The sequence below is a fragment of the Rutidosis leptorrhynchoides genome, chromosome 11 (genome assembly GCF_046630445.1).
Source record: "Rutidosis leptorrhynchoides isolate AG116_Rl617_1_P2 chromosome 11, CSIRO_AGI_Rlap_v1, whole genome shotgun sequence".
In the NCBI taxonomy this organism is placed as follows: Eukaryota; Viridiplantae; Streptophyta; class Magnoliopsida; order Asterales; family Asteraceae; genus Rutidosis; species Rutidosis leptorrhynchoides.
Genome location: NC_092343.1, coordinates 36204883 through 36220596, shown reverse-complemented (window position 1 = coordinate 36220596; position 15714 = coordinate 36204883).

Sequence of the window (15714 nt, the reverse complement as noted above, 5' to 3'; positions counted from 1 at the left end):
GTTAAATTATGTGAAAGGTGTTTTAATCGTGTGTTTATGAACGTAATCGAGCTTGATTTATTTAATGAATTGGGCCATGATTTGATAATTGGGCTTGGCTTTTATATTGGGATGTGTTATTGGGCCAAGATAAATGATGAATGTTAATGATAAAGGATCGGGGTAATACGGATTATATAAATTTATTGTTGGAATTAAAACAGAAAGAAACATATGGAGGAGTGGTTAGGAGTGTGTCTTTTAAGCGAGAGGTCGTGGGTTTGAATCCGGGCTAAGGCGTTTATTTTTTTAAAGCTTGTCTTCAAAGGTTCGTGAATCCGAAGCCAACCTTACACTTGTTCAATGTCGTCATATGTATTTTTACTACAAAATACAGTATAGTGAGTTTCATTTGCTCCCTTTTTAAAGGCTTTTGCAATATATATTTTTGGGACTGAGAATACATGCGCTGCTTTTATAAATGTTTTACGAAATAGACACAAGTAATCGAAACTACATTCTATGGTTGGATTATCGAATCGAATATGCCCCCTTTTTAGCTTGGTAGCCTAAGAATTGGTGTTTATTATAATTGCCACCAATTGACGCGAATCCTAAAGATAGATCTATGGACCTTGACATGTCCCATTCGGGTTACGAATGCTTTAGTACTTCCATTATCATATCCGATGAGAGTCCCGGAATGATGGGGATATTCTATATGCATCCTGTTAGCTCGGTTATCAAGCATTCACCATATGAATGAATTTTAATTCGCGGGTTACGCGTGTTATTATGTACTCGGGTTACGGGTACAATTAAATATCTGAAATCTTGTGGTCTATTAAAATGATGAAAATGAATGATTATGTTAAACTAATGAACTCACCAACCTTTTGGTTGACACTTGAAAGCATGTTTATTCTCATTATAACGTTAAAGTTTAGTTACCAGAGTGCTCAATCTTGTAGAATAATTTGATAAACGTTTCGGATGAAACAACTGAAATCTTGTGATCCACCTTTATATACAGATTATGCGCAACATTAAAACTATGAACTCACCAACCTTTGTGTTGACACTTTTAAGCATGTTTATTCTCAGGTTCCTAGAAGTCTTTCGTTATTTGCTTATACGTTATACAAGCTATGTGCATGGAGTCATACATGCTTTATTCGAGAAAACTTTGCATTCACAAAATCATCACCATGTATCTTATTTGGCTGTATTGTCAACGGATGTATTGTTAGAAACTATTATATACGATGATTGTCTATACGTAGAAATCATCAGACGTCGAAACCTTGGATTTATATATTCATTTATGGTGTACCTTTTCAAAAGAATGCAATGTTTACAAAATGTATCATATAGAGGTCAAAACCTCACTATGAAATCAATGAATGATGTATTCGTCCAAATTGATTTAGACGGGTCATCACAGTTAGTATTGATAATGAAGGAAAGTCATTTCCTATGACTTTTTTAGTGCTACCCATTCCTAGTTTTGATGTAGTGTTAGGAATGGACTGGCTGAGCCCACTTAGAGCTAGTATTAAGTGCGATAGGAAAATGATTTCCTTTCGTTTAGCTGATGGAACCCGTGTTATAGCCCAAGGGGAACGGGGTGGGTATAATTTTCCGTTGATATCAATGAAGAAAGCCAAGAAATCCTTATCCAAAGGGTGTGAATCGTTCCTAGCTTATGTAGTAGATGGTAAGAAAGAAAAGAAAGCCATAGCCGATATTTCGGTAGTTTCAGAGTTTCCGGAAGTGTTTCCAGACGAGTTACCAGGGTAACCGCCGGTAAGAGAAGTAGAGTATAAGATTGAATTGGTGCCGTGTGACGACCCGGAAATTTCCGAACAAATTTAAACTTAATCTTTATATGATTCCGACACGATAAGCAAAGTCTGTTAGGTTGAGTCTCAAAAATTTTGAATAGTTTTCGTATATGCAATTACCCTTCGACTATCTTCGACGATTCACGAACAACTATTTGTAAATAGATAAATATATATTTCAATATAGATATATATGTATATATTTGAAGTATAATTTAATATACTATATGCTTTAATCAACTATGAAAAATAAAAATAAAATATAATAATATTATTATTAAAATAAATACATATATACAAAGTATATTAAAAATAAATATTAAATGATTATAATACTCGTTTGTCGATTCGTTGTTATTTAAATAAGTGATTCAAAGTTATGTGATTTTAAAATTAACGAAAGCTCATTAATAGACTACGTAAACTTCAGACTAGTTGAAAATACATTTACTATCTTATTTTGAATTTTAATTAATTTGTATATTTTAGTTGGGATTGAGCTCGAATAACAGGTCAATTTTTATGATCGATTTGAAATGAGTTTAAACTCGAAATTATGAGATTGAAATTAAACGTTGGTCCATAATTAAGTTTTTGTTAAAAATATAATTAAATACCTTGAGTTAAGTTTTAATACTCCGTACATATTACTTGGAACTACAAATAAATATTAGACGAAATTTTTTTATCAAGTATCAAACATTTAATGATCAGAATAAATAAATAGACTTAACTTAAAAATTTGGGATTTTTAGGAACACTTTTATATTTTAACTGTTTAGCAATGGACACAATATACTCTTCGTGAACAAACTGTCGGTACTAACTAACAAATATCAGGCGGCTATCCTATTGCATTCTTTTTAATTATTCTTTAAACTCACTGTTTTGCTTTTTTACTTTTGTTCTTTCACCAAAAAGCATATAACATATAATATATATTCATATGCATGTGTAATGAGTGTCATCACCACCACAAACAATTAACTCACGGGATTCTAAATACTGTTACTGTTTTTGTTTTTGATGTCCCACCAATTATATTCTATATATGCATATTTAAGCAGTTTTGCATATGACGAAAAGCACCAAACCTACTTCTATTTTCAATATTAAGAATTACCACTTTCTTTGTATTGTTTCCTGTTTTCATGGCCGAGACCCAACAACACCACCCATCCTCTTCTTCTACTTATACCATCTCCAACCATTTTCTTCAAGCATCGATACACTACCGTTTCTTGCTCGTTGTTACAACCCGTCGAGAACCACCGGATTTCCATAACTACCATCACCTCACACCATCATGAACAATCAAACAACCCTCTCCTCTCTCTCTCTCTGTCCGAACCCACACCACAACACCACCATAAACCGCCATCATTACCACCGAACCACTGCAGTTTCTGTTTTCAGTTCAACACAAACACCACGATTGCATCTCTTGTGCTGATGCTACATCGTGTTTTACACTGCTGCGTTTTATTTTTTTTTACAAGCAAACAAGTGAACCCACCTTGAAGACCTACTTCTACTGCAATAATTTATCTATTTTCCTGCTGCATTCTTTCAGCCGCAACAATCATCGTTGCTACTAAACTGCTCCTGTTTCTTGTGTTTTCTGTCTCTTTCGACTGCAGTAAAACAAATCACCACACACCACTCAATAACACCATCAAAAACCTTTTATAACTGCTCGAATACTATTCTGTTTTTGCTTGAGCCCAAACCTACAACTTTTCGAACTAATCACAAAGCCACCTGTAAATTCCACTTTCCTGCATTATTTTTTTATTATTTGTTTCTGTTTTTCCGTCCAAGCACCAATCCAAAGCGGAACCCACTTGTTTGTTGTTCAACCACCACTTTTTTTTATTTTTATTTTCTTTCTTCATCATTGATTTTTGCTGTAGATTACAAACCGAATCCACCTTCTGGAAAAATCCTTTCAATCCTATGACTTTCGTTTATTTTATGCGGTACTCATGAGTTTCAGTCTTCGATTCAGTGCCCCTATTATAAATCGATTTCGTTACTCAATTTAGTTTGTTGTTGGGTTTATGGATTTTTCACTGTATCTAACTATCACTGTACATTCGATGTTGTAATGACCGATACTAGGTTAAAGGGAGAATCCGTGTTAAATTATGTGAAAGGTGTTTTAATCGTGTGGTTATGAACGTAATCGAGCTTGATTTATTTAATGAATTGGGCCATGATTTGATAATTGGGCTTGGCTTTTATATTGGGATGTGTTATTGGGCCAAGATCAGGCTTATATTTTCGCTGTTGGACTGAAATAACGAATATGATAATTGAGTTGACGATTAGATGATGGAAACAAAGATAAATGATGAATGTTAATGATAAAGGATTGGGGTAATACGGATTATATAAATTTAATGTTGGAATTAAAACAGAAAGAAACAGATGGAGGAGTGGTTAGGAGTGTGTCTTTTAAGCGAGAGGTCGTGGGTTCGAATCCGGGCTAAGGCGTTTATTTTTTTAAAGCTTGTCTTCAAAGGTTCGTGAATCCGAGGCGAACCTTACACTTGTTCAATGTCGTCATATGTATTTTTACTACAAAATACATTATAGTGAGTTTCATTTGCTCCCTTTTTAAATGCTTTTGCAATATATATTTTTGGGACTGAGAATACATGCGCTGCTTTTATAAATGTTTTACGAAATAGACACAAGTAATCGAAACTACATTCTATAGTTGGATTATCGAATCGAATATGGCCCTTTTTAGCTTGGTAGCCTAAGAATTGGTGTTTATTATTATTGTCACCAATTGACGCGAATCCTAAAGATAGATCTATGGACCTTGACGTGTCTCATTCGGGTTACGAATGCGTTAGTACTTCGATTATCATATCCGATGAGAGTCCCGGAATGATGGGGATATTCTATATGCATCCTGTTAGTTCGGTTATCAAGCGTTCACCATATGAATGAATTTTAATTCGCGGGTTACGCGTGTTATTATGTACTCGGATTACGGGTACAATTAAATATCTGAAATCTTGTGGTCTATTAAAATGATGAAAATGAATGATTATGATAAAATAATGAACTCATCAACCTTTTGATTGACACTTGAAAGCATGTTTATTCTCAGGTATGAAAGAAATTTTCCGATGTGCATTTCCTCATATTAGAGATATTACTTGGAGTCATTCATGACATATTTCAAAAGACGTTGCATTCGAGTCGTCGAGTTCATCAAGATTATTATTAGGTCAATTATAGTTGGATATATGTAAGACCCAAATATTTCATTGTACATATGTGTGAATAAGTGATTCAAGTTGTGGGGTACACGTTGTACATAATTAAAAGGCAAAAGAAGCTGAACTGGGCATTTGGCGTGTCGCACGGCCTTATGGCGCGCCGCGCCATTACGGGCTGACAGATTCCTTTTTCTTTTCAAATTAGATATTTTAAGGGCATTTTGGTAAAACCACTTAAGGTTCGACTTTAAGGCTTGGATCAGTTGTTTGTAGTGTCATTTACTCCATATTCACCCACCTTATCATCTTCCAATCAATTCTAGAGAGAGAGTTAGATTCCAGAGTGAGAGAGTTCAAATTAAGGAAGAAGAAACTTGTGCAAGCACTAAAGTTGTTCATCTCCTCATTTACTACGTTTTGATAGTTGTGGTAAGCCCTAAACCTAATTTCCTTATTTTAATTGTTTAAGAATTAGGGTTTGTGTAGGTAATGAACACTAAGACCCGTTTGTTAGTGAATTTGGGTGTTTTGGGTGAATTTGGGTCATGTAGACCCAAAGATGATTAACTAGGGTTTTCAAAGTAGTAAACTATGTTTATGAGCCTAAATTGGTTAGTTAAAGTACTAGCACACTTATGAATTGAAATTTGTTGAATTGCGACAGAGATTGTAGTTAACGCTGGTTAAGTTGCGGCTGAAGGACGTACATTATTGCATATTTGTAATATGAATTAACCGAGTAGTTAAGATTCACACACAATAGCTTAGCACGGAAAGATTTATTTCAAAATATATATATATATATATATATATATATATATATATATATATATATATATATATATATATATATATATAAATGGGTGTTAAGTGGGTTAGTGGATGACCCGAAATGGGTGTATTGACTTTTAAGTGGTCAAATGGGTCATAATGGACCTAAGATAGTTAGTGTATGTTTAAAATTCGTAGACCTTGTGTTGAAAAGTGTTTTAAGACCTAATTTGGCAAATGATAGTGTTTTGGTTATGATTGACCCAAATATTAGGGTTAAGGATGCAAATGGGTCGATATTGCACCATGGGTCAAAATGACTATAGAATGGAGTTTGAGTTGGTTGACCAACTTGAGTTTGTGATTGACATTATGTATAATGTAATAGGTACGTTACATTGAAGGTTTCCGAGCTTGTCTATCTCTCATCAAGACTTTGAGGTGAGTGGAAAATCTATATATGTATGTATATGATTTACGTGCCGTATTAATGGTGTCACATAGCCGTTTTGTGACCGTAGTTGTGAGACATAGCCGTTTTGTCCACATTTTATATTTATGCACATAGCCGTGTTTGTGCATATAGTGGCGAGTAATAGCCGTGTTTTACTCCCACATTATTATCCGAGTTATTGTGCACATAGCCGTGTTTGTGTACATGATTGTGAGTAATAGCCATGTTTTACTCACACGTTGATCAAGTGATGCCATAGCCGTTTTTGGGAACACTTGGGGGTGATGCCATAGCCATTTTTGGAACACCTCGGGGGTTAGCATACCATAGCCGTTTTTGGGAGCTAACGGTTGTTATGAACATCGATGACTTGTTTCGCGAAGTCATTCCCTTGCGAAGATATTGGTTAACCATGGTTTATAGTTGTTGACGTTAGCATTAAATTATTATTATGAATATTATGCTATTGATGTTGCTAGTTGTACGATTTGATGGTACTAGCTTGTTTATTAAGGCGTTATGCGTTTGTATGCGTTATATGATATCGTGGATGCGAGTAGGTTCCGGCGTGGATAAGGGCAAGGGCATACGGTTGGATTAGAGATCCCGCTTGTTAAGGGACGCCTCTTGGATGTGTTAGCTTTTGGAGTTTGACCATGACTTGGGTAGTTTAATCCCAAACACCATGCTCATCGTGTCGTTTGGTACTTAAACTTTTTGGTGGTCGAAACTCACGTTATGTATTAAACTCGTAAAACGGCCAAAGTGGGCCCCGCTTTGTAAAACTTATTTTATGTTTGAATTGTGTTAGTTTTACATGTTTGAATATGTTGTTAAAAGCGTATTGTCTAATTATGTCGGGAAGTGGCCGATCTTTTTCGCATTTCATGACTTTTGGGACAGACCAGTTTGGCGCGCCGCGCGGCCATATGGCGCGCCGCGCCATATGCTATCCCAGCAAAAAAAAAATTATTTTGAGATTTTAACGCGGGTCGTTCGTGGTTTGGTTTGGGTTGTTACAATATATTATGAAATGGTATGCATGCCGTCAACTTTCGATGTAGTGAAAGTTTGTCTTTTAAAAACGAATGCAATGTTTGTAAAATGTATCATATAGAGGTCAAGTACCTCGCGATGTAACCAAATGTAACGTATTCTACCAGATGGATTAGGACGGGTCCCTTCAGTTGGTATCAGAGCGGTGGTCTTAGCGAACCAGGTCTTGCATTAGTGTATCTAACTGGTAGTTGTTAGGATGCATTAATGAGTCTGGACTTCGACCTAGTAGTTGTTAGGATACATTAATAAGTCTGGACTTGAACCTGGTTTGCATGTCAAAAAGTTTTGCTTATCATTCCTTGTCAAAAAAATATTTACTTATCATTTCAGTCTCGACACGTCTTATTGCAATTATTGCATAGATGGGGTACAGAAAAATTCATATTCCATCACATTAAACTTTGTCTGACACGTTTCCTTAATTTCCTCCGTAATCCACGGGATCTTTTGTACTACAGATAAGTATTTTATGTAGTTAGAATATCATCCGACATCCAAAAATCATTTCATATCGAAAACCCTTTACCTAACCGTACAAGATGAAACTCGCAACTAGTTCAAATTCCTCGGATTCTGACAGCTATTCCGACATTGATATTCACCTAAGCTCCGAAAGCAGTGTAGACAAAATGGATCAACCAATTAGTCATCTTCAATTCTAGATGAATTGGAGATGGGTTCGTAGTCGACTTGACCGATGGAGATGAGAAGAAGGCGATCCTTTCCACCCACCAACCTGCACTCTTGGCGAGGAATCTGAAGCACTTACCGGCGAACCCATTCGAAACACCATTTTCACACTCTTTTACAGAGTATCTCACCACGATTATATTCTATCAAAAATTCTAAACCTTATTCATCCGCTCGTTCCGACCGACAATCATCCCAGAATAATAGAAGAAGTCAACGAACTTCGCGCTCGAGTAATGATTTTGGAGAACATGGGGCAAAACTTACCAGTTTCAGCAACATCATCAGCACCAACAGTACCATCAGTAACAGCACCAGTACCATCAACAATCCATGCCTCAACATCTCATTCTGTACCTTGAGTATAATCATCGTTCTACGTATAGTTCTACATCAATTATCTTCATTCTTCATGGCAATTATGTAATCTCTAAAGTCTTAGAGATTATTTATTCTAGCTCAAACCGAAAAGCAAATGAGATTAATATTATATTAACTCATTAAATCCATGATTATATCTGAAGAAAATATATATGTATATATATATTTTCATAAAGATCGTAATTGAAAATTCTTTTGTACAAACTGTTAATGGTGAAAATATTTTAACGGGTAGGTAATACCCGAGGAATATTTAGATTTCACATTAATAAGCTACACTTACATTCTTCGAATCTGAATCAACAGTCATTTACTATCCTACTTACATCCACAGATATACGTATCTGTTCACCGCAGAATAACCATTTTCTTTCAATTTTTTATTTGGATTTTGACTTATCAGAATCCAACAAGTGGTATAATGAAGAAAACATTGGACAAAATAAAATTTGTTAGAAACAAACAAATTAACTATGAGGAATTGTTTTAAGAAACCACGCTAACAAAATCCTAGCTAACTGTTCCTAACTAACTGTTAATTCCTTATTACATTTATCGCAATTTCGATTCTCGCAATTTTATTTATCGTCATTTAATTTCTGTTATTTATTTTACACACTTTATTTATCCCCATTTAAATACTGTTATTTACACATTTAAATATCGGGACACGTATACAAAGTTTTGACATATCATATCGATGCATCTATATATATTATTTGGAATAACCATAGGCACTCTATATGCAGTAATGCTCGAGTTAGCTATACAGGGTTGAGGTTGATTCTAAAATAATATATGTACTTTGAGTTGTGATCGAGTCTGAGACATGTATACAATGGGTAACGATACGTATTAATTAATTCGAATATTATATATGAATTATTAAATTACTAACTATGAACTACTAACTGTGGACTACCAACATTGGACAATTAAAATGAATTAAAATATTGATTATAACATATGAAACTAAATAATTCTTCAAGTTTGCCACTTGATTTCATCTTAAACCTCATTTGTATCTTTACGATTACAATCTGCGTTCAAACCTTTCATGATTTTTGAAAACACCTCAATCGAGAGGATGAACCAACCGCATTTCATCTACGGAAGAAAAAGATTGATGCATATAGTTATGCACCTGAAAACACTCGGAACCTGAGTAAACGTTTAACACGTATCTGTGCTAGCTCCTTTGGCGTTGTTATTCCAAATTAGCCAAATTTGTCAAAGCTCCAGCAAAGCAACTTCGATTTTCATTCGGATAAACTCTATTATAACCTCGATATATAAGTTTACCTTTCGTCATCGTTACCAGGGAGCTGTTTATATACCACCACATTAGCAGTAAACTTACCAGCAACTTTATTGATCTTGGACTTTTCGAAAAATTTCTACATTCATGGAAACTCTATCATGTACCCATCCGCATATTGTAACGAGAATTGTCATACCAATTTCTAGAAATTAGCATCAGTATTTTGAATCTCGCAGCATTTCTACATCAACCGATATATGTATACACATAACATTTATCTCTTAGAATTATGACCTTTATTTCTGAAATTCTGAAAAGCACCCAGTCTATCCAATACTCCGAACTTTGAAAAATGCTGATGATGCGGCAAAAACTGTAAACGACCATAACAGCCAAAAGTTTGATGATAAAGAATAGTGTGTTGGAAAAGCTCAGAATAGTTGGAACTGGAAAATAGATTGAGCAAACCATGAAGGAGGCTGTGGATAAATCACGAAGAATAAACCTGCCTTCAATGAATTTAAATGATTCAGTATCTGCTGAAGTCATTAACGAATATCTTACTCCTGACTCTAAAGCTTTACGGACAAATCTTCTTCATCTTCCATCGATATTAGAAATTCTAAGATATCATCGTATCTTTCATTATAAATATCCTCGATATTTTTGAAGATGTTTTCATAACTATTCTTATCTGAAATCATTTATCTCTTCGCGATATCAGTGTTACATCAGAAAGGAAGCAGTTTTAGTTTCTAAATTCTGAAAAATTTGAACTTAAAATATGAATGTTATTGAAGTAGTGTTGGAAACTGAAGCATGAGTTAGTATAATATAATGACACTTGATCAACGTGATTATATTACAGTAAGTCATGCTGAGTTTCTAATGAAAGATGATGATTCACAGACTATAACATCATCATGTGGCATGTTACACGACTCTTACATTCTATCTAATCTATAAACATATTAAGAACATATTTTTTCTGATAGTTCTATTTTTTCTCTTGAATCCTGGTAATTTAACGATCGTGCTATTACAATTTCTATCTTAGAACATTAGTCATGTTCATTCGAAACTCCATACCTACGAATTCTGGACCAATACTCACCTTACTAGAGGTCGAGAAGAGAATAAAAAGGCAAAGAGCTCCAAAATATAAGAGAAAATATAAAGCCCAATAACAACACGGAAGTTACAAACCGTGGATATTAATACGAATAGCAATATAAAGACATGGTAGAATTAAGAATAGTATCACCCTAAAGTAATAGTAGAAGTAAACAGATTCCTCCAGTGGAAGTTGGAAAAGGAGAATGATTGTGGCGATAGTCAGGATAAGGACAAGGATCAGAACTAGATTAAACATTTTCATAATCTTTTAAATTTGAGAATTAAGTATAGGAATGGTAAAAGTAATGGAACGGAAGGAGTTAATTTACAGTAAAATACCTGATAAAGAAATCAATGCAGGTCTCCGCATTTAATTAGAGAGATCCTAATTTCCTGATTTACCGTAGAATCAAATCATATATAGATTCGAAGATTATATTTAATCCCTTGAATTTCGGAAATCAACCGTGACTACATCACCAGTTAAGACGAACTTGCATTTATTCATTTCACTCTTTTATGATAGCTTCACTCGTACTCTTCACAAAAATCAAATTGTTTTATCTATATTACTCGATGATGATAAAACCCTAATTTTCAGCTCGTAGGCGTCATGAAAACATACTTATTGTCAGCCATGACCATCCCAATCAAATTTTGGGACGAAATTTCTTTAACGGGTAGGTACTGTGACGACCCAGAAATTTCCGAACAAATTTAAACTTAATCTTTATATGATTCTGACACGATAAGCAAAGCCTGTTAGGTTGAGTCTCAAAAATTTTGAACTGTTTTCATATATGCAATTACCCTTCGACTATCTCCGATTATTCACGAACAACTATTTGTAAATAGATAAATATATATTTCAATATAGATAGATATGTATATATTTGAAGTATAATTTAAAATACTATATGCTTTAATCAACTATGAAAAATAAAAATAAAATATAATAATATTATTATTAAAATAAATACATATATACAAAGTATATTAAAAATAAATATTAAATGATTATAATACTCGTTTGTCGATTCGTTGTTATTTAAATAAGTGATTCAAAGTTATGAGATTTTAAAATAAATGAAAGCTCATTAATAGACTACGTAAACTTCAGACTAGCTGAAAATACATTTACTATCTTATTTTGAATTTTAATTAATTTGTATATTTAAGTTGGGATTGAGCTCGAATAACAGGTCAATTTTTATGATCGATTTGAAATGAGTTTAAACTCGAAATTATGAGAAGTTGAAATTAAACGTTGGTCCATAATTAAGTTTTTGTTAAAAACATAATTAAATACCCTGAGTTAAGTTTTAATACTCCGTACATATTACTTGGAACTACAAATAAATATTAGACGAAATTTTTTTATCATGTATCAAACAGTTAATGACCAGAATAAATAAATGGACTTAACTTAAAAATTTGGGATTTTTATGAACACTTTTATATTTTAACTGTTTAGCAATGGACACGGTATACTCTTCGTGAACAAACTGTCGGTACTAACTAACAAATATCAGGCGGATATCATATTGCCTTCTTTTTAATTATTCTTTAAACTCACTGTTTTGCTTTTTACTTTTGTTCTTTTACCAAAAAGCATATAACATATAATATATATTCATATGCATGTTTAATGAGTGTCATCACCACCACAAACAATTAACTCACAGGATTCTAAATATTGTTACTGTTTTTGTTTTTAATGTCCCACCAATTATATTCTATATATGCATATTTAAGCAGTTATGCATATGAGGAAAAGCACCAAACTTACTTCTATTTTCAATATTAAGAATCACCACTTTCTTTGTATTGTTTCCTGTTTTCATGGCCGAGACCCAACAACACCACCCATCCTCTTCTTCTACTTATACCATCTCCAACCATTTTCTTCAAGCATCGATACACTACCGTTTCTTGCTCGTTGTTACAACCCGTCGAGAACCACCGAATTTCCACAACCACCATCACCTCACACCATCATGAACAATCAGACAACCCTCTCCTCTCTCTCTCTCTCTGTCCGAACCCACACCACAATACCACCATAAACCGCCATCATTACCACCGAACCACTGCAGTTTATGCTTTCAGTTCAACAAAAACACCACGATTGCAGCTCTTGTGTTGATGCTACATCGTGTTTTACACTGCTGCGTTTTATTTTTTTTTACAACCAAACAAGTGAATCCACCTTGAAGACCTACTGCTACTGCGATAATTTATCTGTTTTCCTGCTGCATTCTTTCAGTCGCAACACTCATCGTTGCATAAAGGTCCATTTACGGGCCAGGGTCATAAAGTCCTATATGAGATCCTAACAACGTCATGGCATGCTCAATTATCTCTTAACCTAGCTATGTTAGTGACCCTTTCGGGGCCTTGGTTAATCTGAATTTCATATTTACGTATGTGAAAATAAGTATAAATATCTTCATATACTAAGCGCTCGCTAATCAGTACTGCACAACGGAGAGTTGTATGCTGCGTTCGGGAAGGATGAATCGCTCCCGAAAAGGAATCTATTAAACTGCTCCTGATTCTTCTGTTTTCTGTCTCCTTCGACTGCAGTAAAATAAATCACCACACACCACTTAATAACACCATCAAAAACCTTTTATAACTGCTCGAATACTATTCTGTTTTTGCTTGAGCCCAAACCTACAACTTTTCGAACTAATCACAAAGCCACCTGCAAATTCCACTTTCCTGCATTATTTTTTTTATTATTTGTTTCTGTTTTTTCGTCCAAGCACCAACCCAAAACGGAACCCACATGTTTGTTGTTCAACCACCACTTTTTTTTAATTTTTTTTCTTTTTTCATCATTGATTTTTGCTTTAGATTACAAATCGCATCCACCTTTTGAAAAAATCCTTTCAATCCTATGACTTTCGTTTATTTTATGCAGTACTCATGAGTTTCAGTCTCCGATTCAGTTCCCCTATTATAATTCGATTTCGTTACTCAATTTAGTTTGTTGTTGGGTTTATGGATTTTTCGCTGTATCTATCTATCACTTGTACATTCGATGTTGTAATGACCTATATTAGGTTAAAGGGAGAATCCGTGTTAAATTATGAGAAAGGTATTTTAATCGTGTGGTTATGAACGTAAACGAGCTTGATTTATTTAATGAATTGGGCCATGATTTGATAATTGGGCTTGGCTTTTATATTGGGATGTGTTATTGGGCCAAGATAAATGATGAATGTTAATGATAAAGGATCGGTGTAATACGGATTATATAAATTTATTGTTGGAATTAAAACAGAAAGAAACATATGGAGGAGTGGTTAGGAGTGTGTATTTTAAGCGAGAGGTCGTGGGTTCGAATCCGGGCTAAGGCGTTTATTTTTTTATAGTTTGTCTTCAAAGGTTCGTGAATCCGAGGCCAACCTTACACTTGTTCAATGTCTTCATATGTATTTTTACTACAAAATACAGTATAGTGAGTTTCATTTACTCCCTTTTTAAATGCTTTTGCAATATATATTTTTGGGACTGAGAATACATGCGCTGCTTTTATAAATGTTTTACGAAATAGACACAAGTAATCGAAACTACATTCTATGGTTGGATTATCGAATCGAATATGCCCCCTTTTTAGCTTGGTAGCCTAAGAATTGGTGTTTATTATAATTGTCACCAATTGACGCGAATCCTAAAGATAGATCTATGGACCTTGACATGTCCCATTCGGGTTACGAATGCTTTAGTACTTCGATTATCATATCCGATGAGAGTCCCGGAATGATGGGGATATTCTATATGCATCCTGTTAGCTCGGTTATCAAGCGTTCACCATATGAATGAATTTTAATTCGCGAGTTACGCGTGTTATTATGTACTCGGGTTACGGGTACAATTAAATATCTGAAATCTTGTGGTCTATTAAAATGATGAAAATGAATGATTATGTTAAACTAATGAACTCACCAACCTTTTGGTTGACACTTGAAAGCATGTTTATTCTCATTATAATGTTAAAGTTTAGTTACTAGGGTGCTCAATCTTGTTGAATAATTTGATAAACATTTCGGATGAAACAACTGAAATCTTGTGATCCACCTTTATATACAGATTATGCACAACATTAAAACTATGAACTCACCAACCTTTGTGTTGACACTTTTAAGCATGTTTATTCTCAGGTTCCTAGAAGTCTTCCGCTGTTTGCTTATACGTTATACAAGCTATGTGCATGGAGTCATACATGCTTTATTCGAGAAAACTTTGCATTCACAAAATCATCACCATGTATCTTATTTGATTGTATTGTCAACGGATGTATTGTTAGAAACTATTACATAAGATGATTGTCTATACGTAGAAATCATCAGACGTCGAAAACCTTGGATTTATATATTCATTTATGGTGTACCTTTTCAAAAGAATGCAATGTTTACAAAATGTATCATATAGAGGTCAAAACCTCACTATGAAATCAATGAATGATGTATTCGTCCAAATTGATTTAGACGGGTCATCACAGTTAGTATTGATATTGAAGGAAAGTCATTTCCTATGACTTTTTTAGTGCTACCCATTCCTAGTTTTGATGTAGTGTTAGGAATGGATTGGCTGAGCCCACTTAGAGCAAATATTAAGTGCGATAGGAAAATGATTTCCTTTCGTTTAGCTGATGGAACCCATGTTATAGCCCAAGGGGAATGGGGTGGGTATAATTTTCTGTTGATATCAATGAAGAAAGCCAAGAAATCCTTATCCAAAGGGTGTGAATCGTTACTAGCTTATGTAGTAGATGGTAAGAAAGAAAAGAAAGCGATAGCCGATATTTTGGTAGTTTCAGAGTTTCCGGAAGTGTTTCCAGACGAGTTACCAGGGTAACCGCCGGTAAGAGAAGTAGAGTATAAGATTGAATTGGTGTCGTGTGACGACCCAAAA